The 16,118-nt window shown below is 46.6% G+C and overlaps 1 long non-coding RNA gene across 1 annotated transcript in view; it reads right to left on the reverse strand.

Annotated features, from left to right (window-relative positions):
• The window catches only part of LOC129682852 (uncharacterized), an 8,474-nt gene extending 7,991 nt beyond the window's left edge, over positions 1–483 (reverse strand). The window contains exon 1 of the long non-coding RNA XR_008721063.1: positions 406–483. This is a non-coding gene — a long non-coding RNA (uncharacterized LOC129682852). The remainder of the gene's footprint in view (positions 1–405) is intronic.
• Positions 484–16,118: the final 15,635 nt, after the last annotated feature.

A 16,118-nucleotide genomic window follows, 5' to 3' on the forward strand; every position in this document is an offset into this window, starting at 1 on the left:
GTGTGTGTGTGTGTGTGTGTGTGTGTGTGTGTGTGTGTGTGTGTGTGAAGGAAAGAGAACAAATTTCAGGAGTCAGTTTGTGTTTGATATCTACTCCAGGTTAAGTGCCCGTGAGCTTCCAGGCGATTCTCCTCATAAAAGTCTGAATGTTACAGATGTGTGCCCTGGCACTTTTTAACCTTTACTGGAGTGCTACATACCACGCTGTGCATGTGGAGGTCAGAGGACAGCTTTGTGGAGTCAGTTCTCTCCTTCCACCGGTTGTGGCGATCAAAATCATGTCAGTCAACTTTCACCACAAGGGCTTTTACCCCCTGAGCCCCCTGCCTGGCATCCCACCCACTGAGCCCGCTCCATAGCACCCCACCATAGACATTTTTAGACCATGAAATAAACAATAGTTACCGTTTTAACACCTGTAACTCTCAGCTACTGTCCTTTCTTCTTGGTACAGTTAGATGATTGGCCTGCCCCAGGAGAGAGACCTTTGGAGGACACTTTAGCTAAACATGCCCAAAGTCCACTTTTAGTAAGTTCAAACAGAATGCAATCACTACCAATGTGGATTACAAACCTCTAACCTACTTTTTGTCTTTGGACTTGTGTGTTTTGGACACCTTCTATAAACCAGAATGATTTAACCTTTTCTTTTTGTAGCTGGCCTGCTTCACTTAGATAACACTTTCAAGGTAGTGTTGTAGGATATATAAGAACTCCACTCTTTTGCATGACTGTTCCATTGTGAGCACCACCGCGTGTTCATTCATGTGTGGATGGATACTTACTTGGGGTTTCTCCATTATCTGGATATTGCAGAGGAAGCCGGGAACATCTGCAGTTTAGTCAGTTTTAAATCTCTGGCCCTTTTTAAAATTATTATTGTAATAATATATAAACTACACACTGTACAACAGGTGGTGGCACAGGGAAGTTTATTATGGGGAAAGCAATACAGAGACAGTACCCCCAGAGAGGAGAATACAGAGTGGGGAGGGAGACAGACAGAATTAGAGGGGCAGAGAAAGAGAAGAGAAGGAGAGAGAAGAAGGGATGTAGGAGGCGAGATCCTTTTATTTCCGTGCACCTCCATGGCTGCTGCACGTGGTGACATCAGAGGTGGCTAGGCAACCTAGAGGCAGACAACCTATACTCTAATTATTCTTTTGGGTATATATCTAGAAGGGCAATTGTTGGGCAACATGATAATTATATATGTAACAACCAAAACATTTTCCACAGTGGCTACATCATTTCATATTCACATATTCACATATTCATATTCACATCAGCAAGACGTGTAGATAGAGCATTTTTTTTTGTTTTGTTTTGTTTTCAATTTGTTGTTTTCTTGAGACAGGGCTTCATGTGTCCAGGCTGACTTTAAGCTTCTGACCTGCCTTCCCCACCACCCAAGTGCGGAGATTATAAGACTAAGACAACACATCTGGCAATTTATCATTTTTAAAATGGATAAATGAAGAGGGAATCCAGTTAAGAGTTTGATCTTATCCCCAGATGGTCAATGATGCAGCAGACAGCAGGTACCAAGTACTTGTGTCAGGTCCCAAAGAAACCCAGGTCAAATGGCTATCTGTGGTGCCTATCAGCATATCAAACATGCGCTAGCCACTAGGCTCACTCAGGACCTAGGACTCCTCAGTTCTTCTCACCTGTGCCCTACCCTAGGCCTGTCCAGCCCAGAGGCTTCACTTCCCTTCTCTTCCCCTAGCTTCTCTTCTCTATATAACCCTGCCATGCCATTTCAGCAACATGCTTTCTTTGCCTACTTGGTTCTTTTTCCTGGGGGGGGGGGGGGCGCACTCTCTTTTATGTGCTCTCTCCTCTCTCACTCTCCCCTCCCCCTCTTCTCTCATGACCTGGTTCAGTCTGGGATCTTACAGATGCCTCTGGCTGTACTCTCCATCATGTACAAGAAAATCCTTCTCAACCATACCTTGAAGCAGTCACGTCCCCCTGATTTCATTCACCTTGACTCCAAGGACAAGTCCTAGAAAAGCACCCAGTCATATTTAACTGCTACTTCCTGTCAACTTACAGTCCTTGTCTTGTGACAAGCCCACATGATGCTCTGTCTGGACTCCCTGCCTCTGTGGAAGTGCCTCAAGAGCAGGCCACTCATGATACTGCCCTGTTGTCGTCAATGCTTCTTGTGGTGCCGCACAGTTGGCTCTCTGTTGATGACCAAAAGTGACTTGGGAGGAAAGGGTTTGCCTGGCTTACAGGTCGAAGCCCCTCCCCCCCTTCCCGTAGAGCAAAGCTAAGGGCAAGAACTCACAGCAGGCTCCTGGAGGCAGGAGCTGAAGCAGAGGCTGTGGATGGACCCTGCCTGTTGGCTATCAGCTTGTTGGCTTGCTTGCTTCTTGGTTATGAGCCTGTCCTTTAACAGCTGAGCCTTCTCTCCAACCCTCAACTGCTTCCTTATACAGGCCAGGCCCACCTGCCCAGGGATGGCACCACCCACAGTGTGCTGGGCCCTACCACATCAATCACTAATCAAGAAAATGTCCCCATGGACGTGGCTAGAGGCCAACCTGTTGGAGGCATTTCCACAGTTGAGATTCCCTCTTCCTGGGTGGTTGTAGTTGTGTCAAGCTGACCAACACGGACCAGCACAAGTGCCCAGCAAAGAAGGACAAAATAGTTTCACTGACTTCATGAATCTGCACAGAATCTGTGCAGCCGAGTCTGAGGGTGGCTTCGGTTTCCAAGAAACTTGACGCAGCGCCAGGCAGTCAGCTTAAATGACTCACTAGCTGTGCAAGCTTGCTGGCCTGAGCTCCACCCAGAACCCAAGCAAGCACACATCTGTAATCCTAGGCCCTACAGTAAGATGGTCGCAACTAACCCTGGAAAGCTGTCCACTGAGCTCCACACAGGTAAAGTACGGACTCACACCTATACACACCTATGTGTGTGCCATACATATGTACACACACACGCATACACACTCACACATGTACACACACTCTCTAAATAAACAATTTATTTTTAAAAATAAGGAAAGAAATGAAGACAAGAAAAGAAACTTGGTTCAGAAGTCAAAACAACCTAACAGTCATTTGAGGAGCTCAAGAGATGGCTCAGCAGTTAAGAACATATATTTCTCTCCCCAGCTCCCACATCAGCTGGCTCACAACCTCCTGGAACTCCATCTCCAGAGTATCTTACATTCTCTTCTGGCTCTGCAGGCATCTACACACCACGGCATACACACAAAGACACATGCATAAGTAAAAGTAAAAATATACCCTTAAAAAGTCTTTGGCAGCCTGGGAGGCGGCTCAGTGGATAAGAGTACTTGCACCAAGCTGAATTCAATGCTCCAGGACACAGGTGGGTATGCTGAGGTGCCAGCTTACCTTGATGGTATTAGCTAAGGTAAGAAGCCCCGCCCGCTCTCAGTGGCCCTGCTCCCTGGCTGGAATCCTGGACTGTGTAAGCAGAAAACTCCAACGGAGCAGCAACCTGCATTCATCCACCTCTGCTTCTTGACGGTAAGTGTTGCTACCAACTGCCTCAAGCTTCTGACCTTGGCTTCGCCTCAGGGATGGTGACTGTGGGCCGCAAGGAGCCCTTTCTCCTTCAGTGTCTTTTGTCAGCCTGTTTCATCACTGCAAATGAAAAAGAAACTTAAGGTTATATGTAACAAGCACACTGTACAATGTGAGGGTTGGTAGTAGTAATTAAGATTGAAATTTTAAAAATAAAGCTGTATTTGCCTTTTCCAACAGAGTTAGCCACTGTTCCATTACTGTGGAGAGACACCATGCCCAAGGCAATTCTTGTAAAGGAAGCATTTAATTGGGGGCTGGTTTACAGTTTCAGAGGCTTCCTCTGTTATCGTCATGGCAGAGAGCATGGTGGCCCGCAGACAGGTATTGAATCGGACATCTGAGACTTTTACATCCTGATCCACAGAGTGTGAAGAGGAGGAGAGGGTTGGGAGGCCACCTAGTATGGACTTTTGAAACCTCAAAGCCCACTCCCAATGACAAACCTGCAACAAGGCCACAACTACTTCAATAAGGCCCCATCTCTTAATTGTCTGAAAGTCCATGGGCTGTGGACCGGAATGCCAATATATGAATCTCTGGGAGCCATTTTTCAATCCACTGCACTCACTCTCAAGAGAAGCCAAGACTACTTGGCAAACTGTAGCCGGTGAAATGGACATAGCTTATGAATTTATTCTTAATCAATACATTCTGCCACTGCAGAAATAAGAGCACAAACACGTCTATCTTCCTGATATAATGTGTTCATGACACTAGCAGAAATAGAAGTTTTAAAGGAAACACCTGGGCTCCAGTAATCTCGACAGGCTAGATCCTGCCACTGGTTTCCAATATGGCAATTAAAAAGATAACTAATGGTGAAAAGTGAAGAGACCAGCTGTGATCAGTGTGGCCCCAGTGGGAAAAGAGAGAAACAGTGACCCCAGGTCTCTTTTCAGCATACTGACATGAGCTGTAGATTTGAATAGAGGGTGAAAGATTTGTGTACGTAAGCATCCCTGGTGAGGATGTGGTCCCACCCATCAACTCATCATTGTCTGAGCTGGCATCTGCTAAATTGCTAATCTGCTAATCACTGTTACCATCCAAGGAGACCAATCTGACTCCTTTCAAGACGGTGACTTCCAATCCTGGGCAAGCATCACCCTCTGTCTAGCTGCCCTCACCTGAGAAAGGGTTTGTGCTCAGAGGCATCGCTCTCCCTGGAATCCAAGGGACTGCCGATTTGGACAACGGCTTTATTTTTGTGCTTTTAGCATGGAAAGGTTGAGTAAACCACTCTCTTGAGCGGTTCATTAGTTCGCGTGTCTTTGCAGAGTTAAGCAGGCATCTGAGCCCAGGTCAAGAAGACAGATACAGAGCCGAAGCGGAGATGCCATGTGGTCTGCATTCTGCTCCATCTCTCAGGGAGTCTGGGCGCCGGGGGAACATAGGGGCACATCGAGCTGGAAAGAATGAATTGAAGTCCAGACCTGGAGGGGTCTGCAGGACTCCGGTCTAGCTGGGGAGTAAGGGAGGGGCTTCCCGGGGATGTTAGCATTACAGCTCTCTTATCTCAGAGCTATCCCAATGAAACAGCAACTCTCAGATGATATTTAGTGAAACAGCTTGTGCCAGTTTACTGGGGAAGAAGCTGAAGTCCGTTTATTCTATGGTGAGCAAACGCTATATGAACTTGAGGCCTGGGGAGGGGTTTGGGGCTGAATGCATTTTGTTGGCTCTGCTGACAAGCTGGTGATGCTCTGTTGGCATCAGGTGCTGGCTACTGACTCCCTGTGACTACTCTGAGAGTTGGATGTCACCAGCCCACGTGCAGGCACGGAAGCAGGGAGGAAGTGGTTCTTGCTCCTGAGATTTCCAGCATTTGAACCCGATCCACCTTGTCAGTTCCATGCTAGTTCTGCTGGTGGCTCAGTCCACATGCCCCACAATGCCGGACATTCACCCTGCTCTCACTGAGGAGCCAATGTTTTTCGGCAAAAGTAGCCTCTAAAGCCAGTTTCACTATTACGACCCTCCAAACCCAGCTTCCTTTTCTTCACTATTATTTTTCTTTTCCCTTAGTTTAAGCAATACCCAGACTGTACTGCTGGCTCATGGTAGACTTGGGTAACAGCTGCTACATCCTAGCGCTCCGTTCATGTGCGTAGATAGGAGTAATGAACCATCTACTGCTATGGTTACGGTAGCTTTGGAGGCACATACTGCAGTACCACTTGAAGACAGATCACAGGGCTCTCTGACTCCCACTCAGGAAAAGCTCTTTCCTGGTCAAACAAGTGGAAGCTACCTCTGGCACTGAGGGGAGACGTCATCACATTTGATCTGCTTCAGGATGAGAATATTACATGCCATTGTCTGCTCCATTACTAGTTAACCTACCTGCGTGCCGCCGATCCCTTGACCAGAAGACCACTCCTCAGGAAGACTGATTCACCTAAAGTCATGCTAAGGAGATGGGGAGGAATAATTATCCCCTTAATGAGATATGTTAAGGGGATATAGACTTCCAAGAAACCCCTCCCCTGGTAGAGCTTCCATCACATAGCGTGGTGCTCTGTCTGCTTTCCAGAGTTACTCAGAGAGGTGTGACTCTTCCTTTTTCATTCTATCTCTTTTTCTTTCAGAAGCTGACTGAAGTCTTGCCATTCTTTTTCTCTGAAGCCTCCTTTCCCTTCTGCCACACAGATACTTATCATTTCCTATGAAACCGCCTTTCTTGATTTTTAAAGATTTCTTTTATTATTTTTAAATACGTGTGTGTGTGTGTGTTTGTGTGCACATGTGTGTCTGTGTGTGGATATGTGCACACAAATGCTGGTGCCTGTGGCAGCTAAAAGCCTTAAATGTTCCTAGAGCTAGAGTAACAGGCAATTGTGAGCAGCCCCATATGTGTACTAGCAAAACTGAATCCTCTGAAAAAAGATTGGTATGTGCTCTTAACCAGAGCTCTCTCTCCAACCTCTGCCTGCTTTCTTAGAGGTGTGGCTCTCCCTCTTGGTCCTCCTCCACCCCTGGTAACTACTGAGACAACAGCCAACCCTAACCTGATAGTGCTATGTTTTGCCCACCCAGAATGAGCTAGCTACTCTATCCCAGTCATTCGAGTGCTCCAGCCTGGGTAAATACTTTACACAGATCCTCTGTGATGGCTAAAGGCGCTGATTATGGAGCGAGGCATCCCTTAAGGCCCTTTGACCTCTTGTTCTGGAATGCCTGGGAGATCTTAGTAGCCTGCAGGTGAGACAAGAACAGGATGATGAGCTGTGAGGTTTTAACAGCTGCCTTTGCCTCTGTAAAACCTGCTTATCGCTGTGGGAAAGGATGAAGTGGAGCTTTATTACTATATAGCAGGAAAGAGAAGACAACTGAGAGAAGTAAAACGATTGTCTTGTTCAGCCGTGAATTCCATGGATATTTGTGGTACATACCTTCCTGGTGTGTGCCCTCAAACCCTGCTTAACCCCCACTTCTACAAGGCATGCTGTTCGGCTTTAAGGCTGCCGGGCTTCTGCTAAGCACTAAGAATAAACTCATTTTAATCTAAATTTGAACTGAGTCTAAGTCTCTGACTTCTCCCAGTGGAGTCAAATGGCACAACACTTGCCCACCCTCTAGTTTTTCTCTCAGACTCTCATAAAATTGTCCTCAAGCTTCCTCCTGAGCCCAGTTCTAAATTATTTCATGAATAAGTCTAGGCACCCAAAGAGGGAAGCCCCATTTTCCCCAGGGCAATGCTACACATCTCCGTGTGCATTCTTTCTTAACTTTTTATTGGTTCTTTGTGAATTTCACATCATGCACCCCAGTCCCCTTGTATCCACCCTCCTCCATTCTTGCAGCCCCCCCCCCAACAGAGGGGGGGAAATAGCTCCTTGTGGAAGCTGTAGTGTGTCACATTATGTTCCGAATATACTCTTTTGTCCCACTTCTTTGCTTGCAAATGTTCTTTACAAAGAGTTGTCAGTGTTTTTCCAACCAAGGACCATGCATGGATATAACCTACAACCCCTGCTCAGACATAGCCCATGGTAGCTCAGTATCCAAGTGGGTTCCCTAGTAATGGGGACAGGAATTGTTTCTGACATGAACTCAATGACTGGCTCATTGAGCCCCCCCCCCCCCCCGCACCGAGGGAGGAACAGCCTTGCTGGGCCACAGATAAAGACATTGCAGCCATCCTGAAGATACCTGATAAGCTAGGGCCAGATGGAAGGAGAGGAGGACTCCCCTCTCAGTGGACTCAGAAGGGGGCAGGGAGGAGATGAGGGAGGGAGGGGAGGATTGGGAGGAAAAGAGGGAGTGGGCTACAGCTGGGATACAAGTGAATGTATAAAATTATTTTAAAAAAAAAAAGAAAACAACAAAGAGTTGTTGGTCTGGTAGGAGGCCTCTGGCTTCTGCTACACTATCAAATATCTTGTTGCTGCCTTGTGTCATGGAGATCCTGTAGACAGGCCCCTTCACACACTCCAGAAGTTCATCGATGGGGTAGATGTTGGGGTGGGCCTGGATCTGGCCTGAGAGGTATCTGAGCCTGTCAGCCTGCCAGCTTTCCCATACCCACACCAATGGAGCAAGCTCTCCTGCCCTGCCCCAGATGGCTCACCCAGTGCCTCTGCCAGCAAAGGGCAGAGCCTGCTCTCCCACTCTGATGCCTGCCAGGCTGCTCATGACATCAGGCCAGCTTTACTGTATTGCCCAGGTGAGGTGCACAGCCTCCTCTCCTGAGGACTGCAGCAGGTGAGGGACAGGGACAGGGACAGTCCTCTCACTCCCACGACCCTGGGGCCAGCTCTCCCGCCTGCCATAGGTGGCAAGGACAAGGAAGGGGAGGAGGGCATCTTTCCCTCATCTGCACCACCACACATCTGCGTGGATTCTTAATGGGGATTTTATAACACCCAGAAATGACAGGACTATAAGATAGAATTTCAAAAGTGAGACCATTTTACGATATAGTGTCTGGTGCTAATGTTGGGATGCCCAAGCACAAAGAGGCCTAACTTAATTTCCACCTCAGCCACCATATCCAAAATTGAGTTTACTTTCAACACACACCCTAAATACATTCCTGTCATGTTCACTACTTCCATTATAGCTCAAACATCCTCCTCTGAAGGCCCTTTTTCACTGTCCACTTGACCGGACTGGGAAGCACCACGGACTCGAGGGTGCTTCCAGAGTGGTTTAGCTGAGGGAAGACCCGTTCTGAATGTGCGTTGCACCATTCCGTGAGCTTGGGTACCAGACTGAATAAAACGGGAAAAAATTAACTGGGCCTCTGCATTCATCTACCTCTGCTTTCTGACTGTGATGTCGTGTGACCACGGCCTCCCTGCCGTGATGACACAACCTCAAACTGTCATCCATAAATCCTTTCCTTGTGCAGTTGCTTCTGTCAGGCATCTTGTCACAACACTAGGGAAGGTAAGCAGCCCATCCACCACTTGGTCATTCCACAAGGTTGGGTGTGGTGGGGCATGCCTATAATCCCAGGAGGTGAGCAGGAGGGTTGCCATGGGTCTGAGGCTACACAAGGAATTTCAAACCACCTAGCTTATACAGTAAGACCCTTTTGATTTGTCTTGTTTTGTTTTAAATAAAATGAAATAAACTAAAACTAAATAATAATGCATCATAACCTCACTTAGCAACCCTTGAATCAATCACCTCATGCTTCTTTTTAAATGTTTGCAAAATGCTAGTTCTGGGCCCATGAGCTTCACCAATGCCAACTAGGTACCAACCACTGGGCTCTACTCCCAGCCCCCATATTTTTTTTCTAAACATTTCAGTTCCTCATGTGAAAATCCCCAAGACCTAATCAAGGCCCTTGCTGCCCTTACTCAGTAAGCCCCAGGCTGATCCTTCTAACACAGCTCTACTCTTTTCTTCTTCTTACAGCTGGTTCCACGTCGTGAGACAACTTCTTCCATGTCCTCATAGTCCGCTGTATCAGCATAGCCAAATTATAAAGCTATCTATATAAAGCACCTGCCTAATTCTTCTCCGCACACCACAGTTCTTTCTAGTATGTGTGTGTGGTTGTTCTCAGCTGCTCAGTCTTTTGTTGAGTAAATAGTGAGCCTACACTCTGCTTATGTCCCAGATGAGAGCCTAAGGTACTAAGCAGAAGCGATGTCTCTAGCAATTTCATTTCCTCCTCATTTCTACTTCCAGGTGGCTGTTTTATCTTTTCTTGTCACTTGGAAGTTTTCTTCCTGAAACCGTGGCTGTGTCACCTGGAGCTTTTGTTTCTGAAACCCTGGCTGTGAAAAGTATTTGTGTAATGAAGAATTGAGGCAGGAGGAAAAAAAAAATATATATATATATATATATATATATATATATATATAGTATGTATATACATACATACATACACATGAGGCATGAGAAGGAAGAGAAGCCCTGAAGGAAACGAAGTGAAGCTCTCAGGAACAGAGAAACAAGGACTCCAGTACAGCTAACAACTGTCCACACTCTTCTCCACCCACCACTTAACCCCACCGCTGCCACCCAGGACTCTCAGCAAACTCCTGTCACAGACCCCAGGCCTTAGTGTAACTGACTCTATGATGGAAGAACCATTTAGGTCATAAAACTCAGCACATAGACAGAATCACCTACCAAAACAAAAACAAAGACCTAAGCCGTCAAAGTCCACAGTTCTGGGAAAGTCGCTTACTAAGCTTGCTTTTTTTGGCCTCTGTAGTTCTGCTTCTAGCTAACTGTCCTTGTTAACTGAAGTGTGTCAATCTAGGAAATGTTTTTGTGTGTGTGTGTGTGCTTAAAGGCTCACTCTGAGGAAGGTGTGCGGTTACACTGGAATCCCAACACCCAGCGTAGTTGCCAGTCAGTTAATAAAGACTCTCTACTGGGTTAAACCCATGTCCACATAGTCTTCTCTGGTGGATACCCCACAACACGCCACTTATGGAGAGGGCACATTCAGAACGTTTGAGCAACACTAGTGAGCCTGGCTTTACCTGTTAGATTGCAGTCCCACGGGGGGCATCTCCGGCACCGCCTCACGTAGCGAACTTTTATCTAGAAATGTAAAAGGACCCTAGCAATATGACTCTAGTGTCTAAAGACACTTGCCCTAATCCTGATGGTCCCCCAGGGCCCACACAGTGGAAGGGGAGAATTGATTCCTACCAGTTCTTTTTCTCTGACCTCCGCACTTGAGCTGTGGCACGCTGTGTCCACAAACAAAAATATATACACCACATATACACATATGTATATATGTACACATATACACATAAAGAAGTAAATAAGACATACTAAAATAAAAACGGGCAAAGGGTTTCTTAACAACCTCTAGAAATGTAAGTTGGGAGCCACTAAAATGGATAATGCTGAGACAGTTCATTGCCACTGTCCCCTAAGAAGCCTGAACCCACATTTGGGTACCTCTTAACTCTTTTTCTAAGTGCCCCTCCTTCTCCTAGCCCTCATAAAATCTCCACCTTTGCTTCCTCTCCCTGGCTGTATCTGAAAGTCTTTTCTGTATCAAAGCCACAGATCCTGGTTTGGCCTGAAGTGAGGTCACTCTGCAGGCTGGTGGGCAGTGTGCTGATGGCATAAAGCTACCTCCATGTCCCTCACTGACATGAAAACATGAGTGCTTTGAATCAGCTTCACACATACGGTTGAAGAGAAAAGAACCCCTAAGGACAGATAGCAAGACAGAAAAACTGAGCTAGTCCCTTTCTTCTCCTGAAAGCAGAAAGAAAAAAAAAAAAAAAAAAAAAAGGAGATTGTGATTTAAAAAAAAAAAAAAAAAGCTGGGACTTAACAGTGGAAAGGCCCTGGGGCTTTCCTTCAGGACCTAAAATTTGGAAGTCTCTTCCTCCTGCCAAGAAAATGTCATTCTGACTAAACACACCCTGAAAACACCCCCAGAATGACCTCCCAGGCAGCAAATTTTCTGCATTCAGACACAGATTTCCCACATTTTTCTGTTCCAGTGCCGGAAACCAAATGTAGCAGCTAAACGTGATGGTTAGTGTCATGCAACAGGATCTAGAATCTCCTGGGAGCTGGCCTGTGGGCATGCCTGTGGAGGTTATAAAGTCTGCTGGGAAGGCTCGTGTTGTGTTAGTCATTTTTAGGTGTGTGGGTACTTTGCCGGCATGTATGCCTGTGCACCACCTGCATGCGTCAGATCCCCGGGACTGGAGACTCAGACAGTTGTGTGCTGCCATGTGGATGCTGAATATTGAACCCAGATCCTTGAAGAGCAGCCAGTGCCCTTGGCCACTGAACAATCTCTCTGGCCCAGGGAAGACCCATCTTAATTGTGGGTGGGAGAATCCGCTGAGCAGGGATCCTGGAGCATATAATCATACAGCATGGAGAAAGCATTCACCGCTTCTGTCTTCCCCCTCGGCGTACAGATGCAATGTGACCATCGGTCTCATGTTCCTGCTGCTGTGACTCCCTCTGCCAGGACAGACTGTAACCTGCAACGATGAGCAAAAGTGCAGTCTGACTCTGCGAGGACGTCTCTGTTCGCTGTTTGATCGCAGCAACAAGAGGGGGACTAAGAATCTAGGTGACTACTGCCGCTACATTCGCCAGAGAGGAGTTTCCAGAGACGCGTGTGCCCTCCCATTGTCTGTCAGGTTGTTGAAAGGACACAAGGGCAAGGGCAAGAATGACGCCTTAGTGACAGCAGAGGAGAAACTTGCATCCCAGGAAGAGATTTCACACAGTTCTGAACTGGGCATATCTTTTTCCTGGCTCTTCTTTTATCTTTTCTGGAAATTTTTAAATAGTGCTACAAAAAGTACAGAAAGATACCAGGCCTCTCCTTCACTCTGATATGGCCAAAGTGTAAATAAACTCATTTTCCTTTTTTAAAAAATTATGTGTGTGTTTTCCTATTTTTGTGTGTGTGTTGTTGAAATAGGCTCTTGCTAAGTATCCCTCCCTGGCTGGCCTTGGACTTATTACATAGATCCTCAACCTTGCAGCCATCTTCTTGCTTCTGCCTTTGTCACCCTAGACTTGCAGTCAGCACCACCATGTGTGGCTTTCAGAATCCTTTTCTGATCTCCTTGTTAGAACTGAAAAGTCCAACTATGTAGGCTTTTAATTTTTTTTGCCTTTGTTTTTAGTTCTAGAACCTTATATGATGTTTATCACAAAATATATGCAATTCTTTTTTAGTAACTATATGTACATTGGCTACAATTTGTACTCTGAGGAAGACTGAGCTAAAAGATGAGAGGAGGAGAAGGTGTAAGGAAAACAGGGATTCTAGAATGCAGAGGTAAGACATGAGTAAGTGCGCTTTCATTGTAAGACTGAATTTATCATGGCTGTCAGTCTGCTAAAATGGAAGCTGACAAGCACGTGGCAGACACAGAAATGGACATAGGCCAATTTACAGTCTTTGTTGTATCTTTCCACAGCTTTGCCTAATTTATAGCCATCACAGTCTCAAAGCCAAGCAGATTCTGATTCTTAACTCATGCAAACATTAATTTATCAACAAGTCTTGTTGGCTCATAGCTGTGATGTAATTCTCCATAAGGTACAGATCAGATGGGCCCTCCTCTACCATCTGCTCCATTACTTGTCTATCTCCCATGTAGGCTAGCTACCCTCAAACTATGTAGCCAACGACAGCCTTCAATACCTACCCTCCCCCTGCTGGGATCACAGGCATGCAGCCCAAACCCCAGCACCTGTTTCTTTTTAAATAAAAAGTTACTGTGGTGACTTTTTAATCACTTAGGAGGTCCACCTCTAGGCATCTCTACTGGGGGTATTTCCCCAGTGGAGGTTTAAATGAGGAGGGAAGACCATCCTGAAAGTGGCTGGCACCATCCAGTGGGCTAGATCTTGGACTGAAGCAAAAGGTCAAAGGGGAGAGAACTAGGCACAACGTTCATCTTTCTGCCTCTGTCCCGCCCCGCGGGACTCAGTTATTCGTGGGGGCGAAGGGGGTCAATCCTGAAAAAGATGGGGGAGAGAGAGAAAGGACACAAGCAGACGGTTGCCGGTCAAGTGTCTCTTTTAATGAACTTTGGTGTTTCTTTTAAAACGTGGTTTTGGTAGGGCGGGGGAGAGGGGCGAGAAAGGGGAGTAGTAGTGGAAAAATACCAAGGCCCTTGGTGGGAAGTTCCCAAGGCTAAGAAGGTGGGTTAAAGAGTTACAAGGCCCGAAGATAACATCGGTGGTGACATCGGTGGTCACGGATGTGTCCCAAAGCAAACAGTTTTGGGAACAATGGGTTGTAAGAAGCTATGGCCTGCTGGCGCCCAGTGCTTTTCTGGCAGGTCAGGCCCTTAGGAAGGGTCCCAGGGCTATGTTCCCAACATGCCTCCTCACTGAGGACATGTTGTGACCTTGCGTTTCTACTATATCTTCTCATAGCACCACACCTTCCTCACCATGACAGACTGTACCTCTCAAACCGTGAGCCAAGGTACAGTCTCCTTCATGTTGCTTCCATTCAGCACTCTTTCACGGTGACAAGACAATCAGAGCAGCAAGATTCGCTGAGAAAACATGGCATCATCTCTTATAGAACCAGCACAGATCAGTCTCTGCTGCGCCTATGTGGAAAGCCACCCACATCTAGTTGCCCTTCGTGAATATTTTATTGTTTATCGTTATTTTCTTATTATTGGGGGTGGGCGTGCATATGCAGGTCAGAGGACAACTTCGGGGACTTGGTTCTCTCCTTCACGCTTTTTGAGGGATGTTGTTAATCATAATCTTGTATACTTGTACAAAAATGCATTAGAATTAGGAATTTCAGAAAACAAAGATCCACCACTATACCTAATACATAACTTGAAAAACAAAATAGCCTTTTGTAATTTTAAAGTAGAACAAATCTATGCCCATGCTTATTGAAAACAATAAAATATTTCATTTATTAAAAATGTACCAAGAAAATAGAGTATATGGAATTATTATTTTTGAGAATCTCCTGTAAATATATTCAATATTTCTGCATTTATAAATGGCTAAATACAAGACTTTTATGGCTATAAAGGTAAATATAATGTAGGTAATGGAAATGAAGTCACTAAGTTACTGTCTCAGGGTTCCATTACTGTGAAGAGACACTATGACCATGGCAACTCTCGTAAAGGAAAATATTTAACTGGGGCTGGCTTACGGTTTCAGAAGTTTAGTCTACTATCATCATGGCAGGAAGCATGGCAGAGTGCAGGCAGACATGGTGCTGGAGGAGTTCTACATCTTGATCCACAGGCAACAGGGGACCATGTGCCACACTGTGAGGAGCTTGAGTGTACACAGCCTCCATAATGACACACTTTCCCCAATAAGGCCACACCTACTTCAATAGGGCCACACCTCCTAATAGTGCCACTCCCTATGGCCAAGCATTTACACACATGAGACTCTGCGGGCCATACCTAGTCAAAGCACCGCAGTTACCTTTCTACCTTCTTTATGAATAGAGACCAAGTCACTTTGTGTGCGTGTATAGTATATGTGTTGGTGGTGGTGGCGTGCCTTGTTGGTACTCGGAAGGATGTCCAGAAGACTCACAACTCAGAGGCCTGGAAGCTATCCTAGCTCTGAGGTGAAACAGTGTCCCACGGGTATCCTGAGACATGGGGACCTCACAGCTCTGAGAAGAGGCCTCCTCAACAGAGATGTTGCAGCTCCCAACCCTGAGGAGCTGAGCAGCTATGGCGCCTAAGCTCTAGTCCCTCATTACTGCTTTCTTCTCTTTATTGCTTCGTCCAAAGAAGCAGTAAATCTCTTAAAAGAGATTTATTGGAGGGACAAACCCAGGAGTTGCTGCCTCTGCTCCTCTGCTTCTGAGAGAAGGCAGAAGGGAAGTGGGCAGACACAGCCCTTATATAGGATTTCTTAGGGGGTGAAGCTTTCTAGGGCAGGGATCTCCAGAGTGAGGAGTGGTGGGATTTCAAGCCCTGAGGTTGGGAAGCTCAGGGATTGGGGGCTTTCCTGTTTAGAGATTGGTTAGTTCTCCTGCTCAGGGATTGGTGGGATTTAGTGGGAAGCACAGGGATTGGTCTGTTCTCCTACTTAGGGATTGGTGGGGTTTTGTCTAGACTTTTCACCTCAAATGAGCATAATCTGGGATGAGTCCTACTGGTGAGCTGGAGATGACAGTTACAGATGTGGGGAGGGGCAGGGAGGAGCTGGGCTGTCGGAGCTTCCTTAGGCACTGGCCTGGCCACTTTTTTGCCTTGAGGGGTTATAGAGTACACAAAGAGTGCACTGTGAAGGCAGTAGGCTGGAGCAGGAAAGGTTGTCGTCATCATGGACAGCTCCCATTGGCGGCAGCAGGCGTTCTGAGGGAGGAAAGGTGCGGGCTCCCATAGCAGGAGGCTGAGGCAGGAAAGTCACCATGGACAGCTCCCACATTGTTGCTGACAGGAGCCGCCATTTTGTCTACAGTCTCCACAACCCCAGGGCAGGAAGGAGGAGCTGGTTTTCCTAAGGTGGGAAGGAGGGCCAGGAAGAGCACCATGTGAAATTTTAGTGGCCTGCTGCCCAGGGGCTAGATGTAGCTCTTGGTGTGTGTTGGGGGTGGGGGAGGGGAGGAAGTGGGCCTAA

This window comes from Psammomys obesus, unplaced genomic scaffold, assembly GCF_907164565.1.
Source record: "Psammomys obesus unplaced genomic scaffold, mPsaObe1.curated_primary_1811, whole genome shotgun sequence".
NCBI classification, from domain to species: Eukaryota; Metazoa; Chordata; class Mammalia; order Rodentia; family Muridae; genus Psammomys; species Psammomys obesus.